The 11,571-nt window shown below is 42.3% G+C and overlaps 1 non-coding gene across 1 annotated transcript; it reads right to left on the bottom strand.

Annotated features, from left to right (window-relative positions):
* Positions 1 to 5,038: 5,038 nt before the first annotated feature.
* On the bottom strand, positions 5,039 to 5,143 carry LOC138380102 (small nucleolar RNA U13). The gene has a single exon (XR_011232551.1). It is a non-coding gene; the product is annotated as a small nucleolar RNA U13 (small nucleolar RNA).
* Positions 5,144 to 11,571: the final 6,428 nt, after the last annotated feature.

Here is an 11,571-nt window from a genome sequence, read left to right as displayed (position 1 = left end):
GCTGAGGCAGAAGGATCGCTTGAACCCATGAGTTTGAGGTTGCTGTGAGCTAGGCTGATGCCATGGCACTCTAGCCTGGGCAACAGAGTGAGACTCTGTCTCAAAAAAAAAGAAGGTGGTTAATTCTTTTTTTTTTTTTTTTTTTTTGAGACAGAGTCTCACTCTGTTGCCCAGGCTAGAGTGAGTGCCGTGGCGTCAGCCTAGCTCACAGCAACCTCAAACTCCTGAGCTCAAGCGATCCTCCTGTCTCAGCCTCCCGAGTAGCTGGGACTACAGGCATGCACCACCATGCCCGGCTAATTTTTTTTTTTTCTATATATATTTTTAGCTGTCCATATAATTTCTTTCTATTTTTAGTAGAGACGGGGTCTCGCTCTTGCTCAGGCTGGTCTCGAACTCCTGAGCTCAAACGATCCGCCCACCTCGGCCTCCCAGAGAGCTAGGATTACAGGCGTGAGCCACCGCGCCCGGCCTAAGGTGGTTAATTCTTAACTATGACCATATCTTGTCTAGCACAATTTTAACCCTTTGGTTTCAGTTGATTTCTATAGGGATGTTTCATTGTGAGCGGGGCAAGGTCAGACATAACTGGGTCCATGCACATTTGTCTCTTTTCGCAAGGTCAGACTTTCACTGATACTATTTCAATCATAAAAGCCATGACCTCTATGGCATTCTCAAGGAGGTGATTCTCCTTTGTGTTAAGGGAAAATAATAGTTTGGTGGCATATTTTGTTTTTCTCACAGGAATAATTATTTGCCAGCTTTTTGATCCATATAAAGTATTTTAGCATGTTCTTCCTCTACTTTATAATTAAACACAGAAGGGAGGTAAAGACTCTGTTGGTTTCTTACTCAAACAATAGGATTAAGGGACTTGACTCTTAACGTGTCCATGTTGGTGTGAGGCCAGTGAATAAGCTGGAGGTCTGAGGACCGTGACTCTAAGCTTAGGCTAGTCTTGGTCCTGCAAAGGGAGGGACATGGGGGCTCCCCTCAGGCTTCCCGGGCAGCTCCCTGCAGGGAGCTCCAGCTGCCCAGGACAGACCCAGCAGGAGTGTGGACTCTGAGAAGCCCCAGAGCACTGGACAGCAGGGGACCCACGTGCAGATGCGGTTGGGGGTTTCTGTGTCTCTGAAGTTGTACCTCTGGCGCCTGGGGCCATTTCCTGGACAGTGTTTTTGGTTTTGGCATGCATAGGGTCGCTGGGGTCAGACTTTGGGTCATAATTTGTAAATATGAAGAAACTTTGTGACTGTCAGGCTTGTTTGCCGTGTCGGGCCGTCTGCTGGAGAAACGGTTTATGAAATCGATGGTTTATTTAGGTCTGAAGCTGAAACTGACTCCGAGTGAGTTTCCTGCTGGTGAAAATGAAGGACTTGGAGGAGGGAGCATTTCCTCACTGTGAGGAGGAGGAGGGGTATGTGAAGAAGCCTTGGCCATTGCCCCATCCCAAATTCCCGACCCCAGGAGGACATCAGACCTCCAGCCTGTTCCAGTCTGGCCGGGTCTGGGCTCCTCTCCTGCTCTGAGATGACAGGATCGCTGCAGCGATTCTTTTGCCCCAGACCTGGCCAGAAAGACTGGAACAGGAAGGAGGCCCTGCCGCCCTTACAGGTAACACTTCTCAGAGGGAACTGATGGTAACTGATTTCTTTTAGACCTTTAAAGGTTTCAGGCTCAGTTAATCTTTCTTAGAATTTGGACAAGGGTAGTTGTCACCCCCACAATAGACAGCTGTACAGAGCTACTTCTGTTTGCTGACTCTCTAAAAAGCCATTCCCAAATATGTCAAAGTATATTTTGGGGTAAAATATTTTAATTTCCTTCAGTAGGCCAAGAGCAAGCAAACTAAATTAAATACTTCATTGGTTATTGTGATACAGTTGCATTGTTTGTTGTATCCAGGTGTGGAAATTTCCAGGTTATGTAATCAGAGGTTAATTGGAGAGGTTGATTAGGTTAAATTTCTTTTCCCTCTAAGTTAGTAATTTACATCAATTGTGGTTGGTTTTTTTTCCCCCATTTTAGAAATGTATTTATTTATTTAAGAAACTGGGTCTCACTCTGTCGCTCAGGCAGGAATGCAGTGGTGTGATCATAGCTCACTGCAGCCTCGAACTCCTGGGCTCAGGAAATCCGTGAATTGCATTTGAGTCAGATTTCTGTGTCCTTGGCTAGGAACCGAGGGCACTATAGCCAGTTCAGTCTATTTGCCTCCTATTTAGTTATTTTAACACTCCCCAGAGGGCCTGGTTTTCCCCTGCATTCTCCATGTGTATGGGGAGCAGGATCTCAAGTCATGGACCCTGCTCCCCCGGCCTTACTCTTCTAGGGCTGCAGTAAAATCCTTAATTACCGTTTCCTTCCCTACATTCCCAAAGGCCAACTTCCCCTCTCCAATACATAACATTATCAACTATTTGTCCTTTTTTGTACAATGTTTTATTTATCTGTTGTTCTTTATTTATTTGTCCCTTGTCTGTCTCAAACAGATGCAGTATTTTATTATGTATCCTTTTTTTCACAGAGCAGTGGATAACTCTTTTTAAAATATTTGGGTTCTGTTTCTGAATACTGCTTGTGAACATTTCAGATAACAGGAAAGCAGAGAATAACAACTTGACACTGCTGTAAAAATCTTTGTGCCTCTGCTTCTATCAGTCCTAGGCACACACGCCTTTATCAGAATGTCTTTGGGTTGAGGTTCCCCTTTGGAAACTTTACAGGGTGATGTGTCCTCGGCCCACTCTATCTTTTCCTGATCCTGGATTTTAGAACTGCCTGCGGCTGCCCCAAGTTGCCCACAGCTGCTGAATCTCTTGGAGGGTCTAGTGAATATCAGCCTTGGGTCATTCTTCCCAGAGGACAGCTTTGATGGGGTGGGGATGAGGGATCAGCTGGATTTCCTGGGGCTGGGAGGAGTCTCCTGGTATAACCTTCATCTAAATAGCTAACTCCGCCTGTAACCCTAACACTCTGGGAGGCTGAGGAAGGAGAATTCCTTGAGCCCAGGAGTTTGAGGTTGCTGTGAGCTAGGCTAACGCCACGGCACTCTAGCCCGGGCAATAGAGTAAAACTCTGTCTCAACAAAAAAGAAAAACAAACAAACAAACAAACAAATGTACCATTATTGTTAAGCTGGAAAGGGTTTTTTTATGTGGTTTCTTTGCCTCAGTCTGTTGCAAACATGCTACTGTCTGAAGTTGTTGGTCGCCCAATTTACTCAGCCATTGCATCGATTACAGGGCTTGGGTTCTTTCAACTTTACTTTTGATCTTTTTGACAATGTGATTATTGTTTTTGTCCCCAAGTGAAAATGCAATATAAATGTTTTACAGGGCTGAACATACCTGTAATCCCAGTACTTTGGGAAGCAGGTGGATCACTTGAACCCAGGAGTTTGAGACCAGCCTGGGCAATACAGTGAGACTCTATCTCTAATACCAATTTTAAAAATTAGCCAGGCATAGCGGTATGCACCTGTAGTCCTAGCTATTTAGAGGATCGTTTGAGGCTCACCTCTTTTCTCAGCGGTGCCCCAGACACGGCTTTTGTTCATAAGTTCCTATTAAAAAAAAATTTTTTTTTTTTTTTAAACTGTCACTCTCTTTCTTTGGGCTCTCAGCTTCCTCAGACTTTACTGCCCACCGCAGAACATCTTCTAATCCTGATTCCCTCTCAGAGATGCCACCTCCCATTACCATGATACTGGGGATCAGAATTTCAATGTATGAAGTTTGGGGCCAGGGAGACTTTCAGTTCATAACACTCCCTAGAACACCAGGATGTTCTGCGCAGCATCTTGGCTCGTCTTAGTCATTTGTCTTCTATTTCGTTATTAGAATTTGTGTTTTAAAATTTCAGTGACAAAGAAACCTGGTTTTGAATTTCATGGAATATATTAAAACATTTGATCTATTTCAAAGAGGTTACATCATGGTGATACGCAGTCACCTTTCTAAGGACCTATGATGTCTTTCCATTTATATCATGTAACATCGATGTCTTCCAATGTATAATTTTTGCATTATAATCATTTTTTATCCTTCATTAGACTTTTTTGGATTTCAAGAAAATTAATAGAAAGTGGTTTTAACATACTATGTTATTGTCTAAAAAATTATATTCAAATGAGTTTTTGCTAGTAATTAAAAATATACTGAGCTTTATTTGTGTATACAGTTTGCATTCTAGAAACTTACTAAACATATAACATATGCAGAAAATACATAAAAAGTTGTACACAGTGAACCTAAATATTGATGGTGCCAGTATTTTGAATTGTACATTAATTTCCTTTTCTTAGTTTTACAACCTGTATATGCATAACTGTGTCTCATATTTTGCTTTTGGATGTTTTTATGCAAGTGATATACTGTACGTCAGCAGTCCCCAACCTTTTTGGCACCAGGGACTGGTTTCATGGAAGACAATTTTTCTACTGGGTGGGGAGGGGAGGTGGAGCTCAGGCAGTGATGCCAGCGATAGGAAACAATGACGCCAGCCTTGGGAGCAGTGAAGCTTTGCTTGCTTGTCCATTGCTCACCTCCTGCTGTTTGCACCTCCATCCCCCGCCCTGTTCCTTAAGTTTCATGGAAGACAATTTTTCCATGGACAGGGGTTGGAAACTGCAGCTGTATTGGATATTATATGTCAGGTTTCCTTTTTACTCAGTAATGCCTCTTCCATGGAATGGTAGTTTGTTCACTTTTTTAAATCTTGCAGACCGTATTATTTAGAGCAGCAGTTGTTTGACAGAAAAATTGAGCAGAGAATCCAAAGAGTTCCACGTTTTTCCTTCCTGGCTCATAGTTTCCCCTATTTTTAACATCAAGACTGTATGTAGGGTATGTTAACAATTGATAAAGCAATATATAACATTTGATGATGATGAGAATTGATGAACCAATTCATTATTACTAACTAAAGTCCGTATTTTACCTTAGGGTTCCCTCTTTGTGATCTGTGGTTTTATGGGTTTTGACAAATCCATGTGTCATGTAGCCACCATCATGATCTTTTTTTCCTAAGTTCATGTCAGATGGGCAGTATGCCAATCATAACAAAGTCTGAGGGAGGTGCATTTCACACATGTGCGTGAAGACCCAGTCATGACGCTGATTATGAACTACAAAAAGATGGCACCATCACAGCCTTATACAGAAGAATTTCACTGCCCTAAAATCCCCCTGGGCCCCATCTAATCATCACTCTTTCCTCCCTCTTCAATGTTTTGAAAAAGTTTGAGGAGGATTGGTGTTAATTTTTCTTTAAATGTTTGGTGGCATATTTCACCAGTTAAAATATTTCATCCTGTGATTTCAGTTGTTGGGGGTTTTTTATTATGTAATCAATCTCCTTATTGTAGTTCTTTTCAGATTTTCTGCTTCTTCATGACTTTGAGAGGAAAAGAGCAGGAGAAAGCAGAGATTCCCTCCATCTGTGCAGAATCCAGACAGACAGCTCATTGCCAAGGCCACCCGCCTCTGGAGGCTGCAGGGGGGACAGGCTGTGGCTCCTTCTGGGGAGGTGACAGCTACCTTGCGGGTCACCCCACAGAGCAGGGCTTGAGGGTCCTGACTCAACTGCTGGCCTCCTATCCCCATGGTTTAGGAGGTGAGTGCCGGTGACAAGTGGAGCCGCCACCGCCGCCTGCTGACGCCCGCCTTCCGCTTTGAAATCCTAAAGCCCTACGTGAAGATTTTCAACAAGAGTGCCCACATCATGCATGTGAGTTCCTGGAACCCAGGGTCACAGCTGGAGCTTTGGGAAAATGGAAGTGACCTGTGCTAGATGTGGACTAAAAACATACAGAATTAAATGCAAATAATCCAGGACCTCCAGGCTCTGAATACAGAGGCGTGAAAAAACAAATCTTTGCGATCGTGGTGCTTATATTTTTGTGAAAAAAAGAGGTGGTGAATGAATGGTATCACTTTGGCATTTAGGATGAAGATTAAAGAAAAGCACAGGATGGAGATTAAAGGAAAGAGTAATAAACGATGACATGTGAGATAATAAGAAAGCTAGTGTGTGTGTGTGTGTGTGTGTGTGTCTTCTCTACGGAGGGTAGGGGCGTCAGTGAAGATAGCATCACCGATCATTCTGTTTCCACATCTAATACGTCTTCAACACTTTTCAGGAACTGGCCAAGTGTGGATGTCGACATTAGGGAGCAATATCACCAGTCCTGAGTTTTGGGGATTAGCAGTCATGATTCCCCTAAAGGTAAACATACAGGTATAGTTCATCTTCATTTTTGCATCGGGTAGAAGTTTTAGTGCATGTAATATGTCACCTTCAGTTTGGACATGCAATCCTAGGACTTGAGACTTCTCATTACTTTGGGCCACAGGTGTTTGTGGTGTATCTGTTCAATGTCATTCAAGATTTCAAACTGCCTTTGATATTTGGTAGTGTCATTTTGCTGGTGTACGGAGTGAGTGATGCAATACGTTCACCATTTAAAATGGAGTTTTTCCTAGTTTGAGGAAGGACTGGTCATCTGCACGGTGCTGGCCCATCATGGTGTTTTCCTACGAGCAGAGTGGTGTCTGTGCAAGTCCGCTGTGATGTCCGGGTTGAAATACCAAAGGAGCTATGATGCTCAGGGCAGTGATCCAAGGCATAGTTGGGGTGAGCTGCAGACAGAGCTTATCGCTGGAGTAATAGCGTAATTTAGTGAAAAGGGGGGTATATTTGACGTCTGCACGGTGGGGAATTTTTAATGTCTTTCTGTAAGAGGAATGGCTGGAAACACTGTGTTCCAGTGACCCACAAATCCCCAGGATCCACTTTCTATTCGCAGGTACCATTTCCATACGCTTAGACTTCAGCACAGGTCGTGGAAGGTGGGGAGTAACAGCTTAGCGTGTTATCAAAGAACAGAGGAAATCCAGTCGTTGTCCCTTTTTTAGTTCTAATTTCTCTTCCCATTTTAGAGATTATGCAATTTCGTGGTTGTTAGTATCTCATTTGATCCTTTCTCCATTTCCCCAAAATCATTCCTTCCATTTTAGAGGGAGCACAGGGCCTTACCCAAACTCGTACACCTCGTAACAATGGAGTCTCTCGTGTGATGGCCGAATGTGTCACCACGTGTCCTGGGCTCTGTCCAAGGATCAGACTCAGAAGAATACTGCCAGTTTCATGTCATTAGGCACTTTTGCAAATGTGGCATCAAATCTGATAAGAGGGACTCATAAGGCAAATGGTGTTTTATTTGTATAATTTCTAGCGAAGGCAAAGGGATGGGGAAGTAACCCCCCATCAGTGGTTAAAGGTTTAGGATTCAGTAACAAGCTCCCATGTGCTCACCATCAAATTGGTATTGATTGATCAACACTTATGTGCACATATGGTAGCAACATTCTTAGGGTGTCAGGCAGGTGGCGGGGAGGGATGGGCATATTCACACCTCATGGGTGTGGTGCGCACCATTGGGGGATGGGCACACTTGTAGCTCTGGCTTGGGCGGGGCAAAGGCAATATATGTAACCTAAACATTTGTACCCCTGTAATATGCTGAAATAAAAACACGGGCGATGCGTGTCTCCTCTCCACCTGATTGTTTTCCGACTTGGTGATGGTGTAACTATACACCTATGAAAATTCACAGCTACACTTAAAACTGTAAACGTGTATATAACAGGTCCTTAAATAATGTCATTTTGCTCAATGTTTCATTATAACAATGAGGAAAAAAATGGATTCCGGGCCGGGTCTGCCGCTGGTGTGGACTTTGCCTGTCGTTTCCGTGTCTGCGTCGGTTTTCTTCGTGTGCTCCGGTTTCCAGTTTCCACCGCGTCTCAGAGATGTGCGTGTTAGGTTAAACTGCCATGTTTACATTGTCTCAGGGGGCAGCGAGTGTCCCCTCTGTGTAACAAACAAAATGAAATGTATTTCTATATTGCCTACTCCACGTGGAAGAGGGACTTTTATTTCTTACAATTAAATTTTATATACTTAGTGAGATTTTAATATCACTATCTCGATTGGCATTAGGGACTTACTGAGTAATATCCTAATTTAGTGGAAAATGAGGTATACTTGACATCATCAAAGTGGGAAAATTTTAATGGCTTTCTGTTAATATAAGAGTAGCCAGAAGCATTGTGTTTCATGATGTGAGTTATGATATTACGGTTATATATGAAAAACACCTCAATTTTTGAGATATGAGAACTGCCTCATTTTTATATATGCATGTTTTATATTTGCAGTTTTCATGAACCAAGGTCACAAAAGAAGAAGGGGGAAATCCCACTTAAGACAAACGAACCGAAGTTGAAACTGAATTTTTATTTATTTAGTTATTTATTTGTTTTTTATTTTTTTTATTGGCACAGATTCAAGCAGCAGAAACCGAATTTTTTTAAGGGAAAAACCTGTGGTTTCATTCCTTCACTACCAAGTTAACACCCAGTTCATTTAGAATAACACAACATTTTATTTAAAAGGAATTAGTAATTAACATAAGTTATCATATTCTTTCATCTCATATACTGTCTGTCTTCCTGAGTTTCTAGAAACATTTTGAATCTTTTAAACACTGTATTTGTAAAACTATGGTCAAGCGTGACACAAGGCCAGGCTCACGCCTGTAATCCTAGCACTTTGGGAGGCCAAACTGGGAGGACTGGAGTTTGAGAACAAAGAGCCTGAGCAAGAGCAAGACCCACTCTCTACGAAAAAATTTTTAAAAAAGGGAAAGAAAGAAAGAAAAATTAGCCAGGTATGGTGGTGTGCATCTGTAGTCCCAGCTACTCGGGAGGCTGAGGCAGGAGGATCACTTAAACCCAGGAGTTTGAGGTTGCAGTGAGCTATAATGATGCCCCTGCACTCTACTCAGGATGACAGAGCAAGACTCTGTCTTTAAAAAGAAAAAAAAAAAGTCAGGGAAGTAAGACCCTCCCGTGGTGTGTAATTAGGGAGTGTACACCAGGTTTCTTGGGTCAGATCTTTGTAATTCTGAAATATAAAGATAGTCCTCAATGATGAAGAGGGTGTTAACATTGCAGAAACTGTGTGCATAGATGACATCATGAAAATATGTGACGGGCTTACTGAAGGACCGGAGCAGCGTGCACTCATACTTCCGTGTGAATAAGCACAAGGAAGTGATTGCTTGTCAGTAGAGTCAGGGTGATGGTGACGCCAGACAACCACAGCTTGTCCACATGTGCGGCTGAGACAGAGACACCTTTGCTTTCTTATGATTCAACGTACAAACTTTGTTTCACACACAAAATCACTTAAAATAATGTATAAAATTACTTTCCAGCTAAGTGTATAAGGTGTACATGGAGCCCATATGAATTTTGTGTTTAGACTCGGGCCCCGTGTCCAAGTTATGTGTATGCAAATATCCCAAAATCCCCCCGCCCAAAAAATGATCTGAAACTTGAAACACTTCTTCTGTTCCCAGGATTTCAGATAAGGGATACTTAGCCTGTACTTGTCTACAAAGTACCGGAAGTTCTTGAATGTTCTAGCCAGAGTAATTAGGCAAGAAAACGAAAAGGCATACAAACTGGACAAGAAGGAATACAAATATCCATGTTCACATATGGATTTTTTTGTTTGTTTTTTTTTTTTTTTTTTGAGACAGAGTCTTGCTCTGTCGCGTGGGCTAGAGTGCCGTGGCGTCATCCTAGCTCAAACTCCTGGGCTCAAGCAATCCTTCTGCCTCAGTCTCCTGAGTAGCTGGGACTACCAGCAGGTGCCACCATGCCCGGCTGATTTTTCTACATTTAATAGAGATGGGGTCTCGCTCTTGCTCAGGCTGTTCTTGAACTCCTAAGCTCTAACGATCCACCAGCCTCCTGACTTTTGTTTTCAGGGGAGTGCCTCTACTAAGAACTTACGAGGGTTAAAAAAATTATATTTTGTCCCCTTTGCTTTCTACATGTGTGTGGTTTTTTTATTTAATTTTTTACTTTTTAAATTCATGGACTTTATTAAAGAATTTTTAGGTTTATAGAAAAATTGATCAGAAATAGTGGAGAGTTTCTACATATCCCTTCCTCCATGCATTTTTCCCTACTATATATTTATTGCATGTGTTACAATTGGTGAGCCAGTATTGATACATCATTATTAATCATTAAAGTCCATAGTTAGAGTTCATTCTTTGTGTGCTTCATTCTATGGATTTTGACAAATAAATACGTGTCCAGCATTACTGGGTCATACAGAATAGTTTCATGTGCATGTATTTTTAATGTGCCCAAATGGAATGATGCTAGAGACCTAGTTCATTTTGTTTTTTATTTTCATAATCCTCGATATTAAGGATTCATTTACCCTGCTAAGTGTCCATATAAATCTTGCCCGAGGCGCCCTTGTTTGTATTTAGTTATGATTCATCATCAAAGCAACTGAAATTATTACATTGATGATATCATGGAGAAAGACAAAGGATATGTGAGAATTGCTATAGCCTGTGCCGCTAGGTGAGGCTGGCTTATTTGGTCAGATAAAATACAGGGCCAGACACATCAGTTAAATTCTTGGGTATAACTGGAGCTAGGGACACAAGAGACGTTCCATAGGCAGCATGAGGTAAGTTACTGTCTTTGCTAAACCCCACCAACAGGAAAGAAGCGCGGTGCCTTATGAGGCCATTTGCATTTGGAAGGACACATACTTCCCCTGAGTGCTTTGTTAGCTGTTAGGCATCGAGTGACCAGAAATAAGTGTGAATTTATTTAATGTGAAAGATAATTGTTTGGTGAATTCTCTGCAGTTAATGGAAAGCTGGAGAAATAGAATACTATCCTCAAAATCATTCATTTGATTGGAATGAGCACCAATGTAGTCACTGTGATATTTTTCCTTGCCAGTATTGAAAACATTTATTTTTTTTATTTTCTTATTTTTTGAGACAGAGTCTCACTCTGTTGCGCAGGCTAGAGTCAGTGCTGTGGCGTCAGCCTAGCTCACAGCAACCTCAGACTCCTGAACTCAAGGGATCCTCCTGTCTCAGCCTCCCAAGTAGCTGGGACTACAGGCATGCACCACCATGCCCGGCTAATTTTTTCTATATATATTTTTAGCTGTCCATATAATTTCTTTCTATTTTTAATAGAGATGGGGTCTCGCTCTTGCTCAGGCTGGTCTCGAACTCCTGAGCTCAAACGATCCGCCCACCTCGGCCTCCCAGAGTGCTGGGATTACAGGCGTGAGCCACCACGCCCGGCCCAGTATTGGAAACATTTAATTTGGAAAAGCTAAGAATACAGCTCCATGAAAAGAGAGTGTGAGAGGGCCAGAGAACGTGCATTTGTATAGAATCTCACCGTTCTCCATATTTATTCAGACAACCTGTGGCAGCAGATGTAACGGCTCCTTCTCCAGTGGGCTACCATGAGGATATTGAACACAGAAATACCCTTTGCTCTCTCTATGAAATTGACAGATGCAGGAAGTCAAGTTGGTAGAAGTTTCCATTCTTTCTACAGGTTATGTCAAAGTGCACAGTAGCAGAGTTGGTGACAATCATTGTTTCCTATTGCATTTTCCCACAAGCCTACAAAACCAAGCCGCCTTCTATTCCCCAAGCTCTGT

The sequence above is a fragment of the Eulemur rufifrons genome, unplaced genomic scaffold (genome assembly GCF_041146395.1).
Source record: "Eulemur rufifrons isolate Redbay unplaced genomic scaffold, OSU_ERuf_1 scaffold_268, whole genome shotgun sequence".
Lineage (NCBI taxonomy): Eukaryota > Metazoa > Chordata > Mammalia > Primates > Lemuridae > Eulemur > Eulemur rufifrons.
The sequence above is the reverse complement of the archived record's forward strand: the minus strand, read 5'-3'. Positions and strand labels throughout refer to the sequence as shown.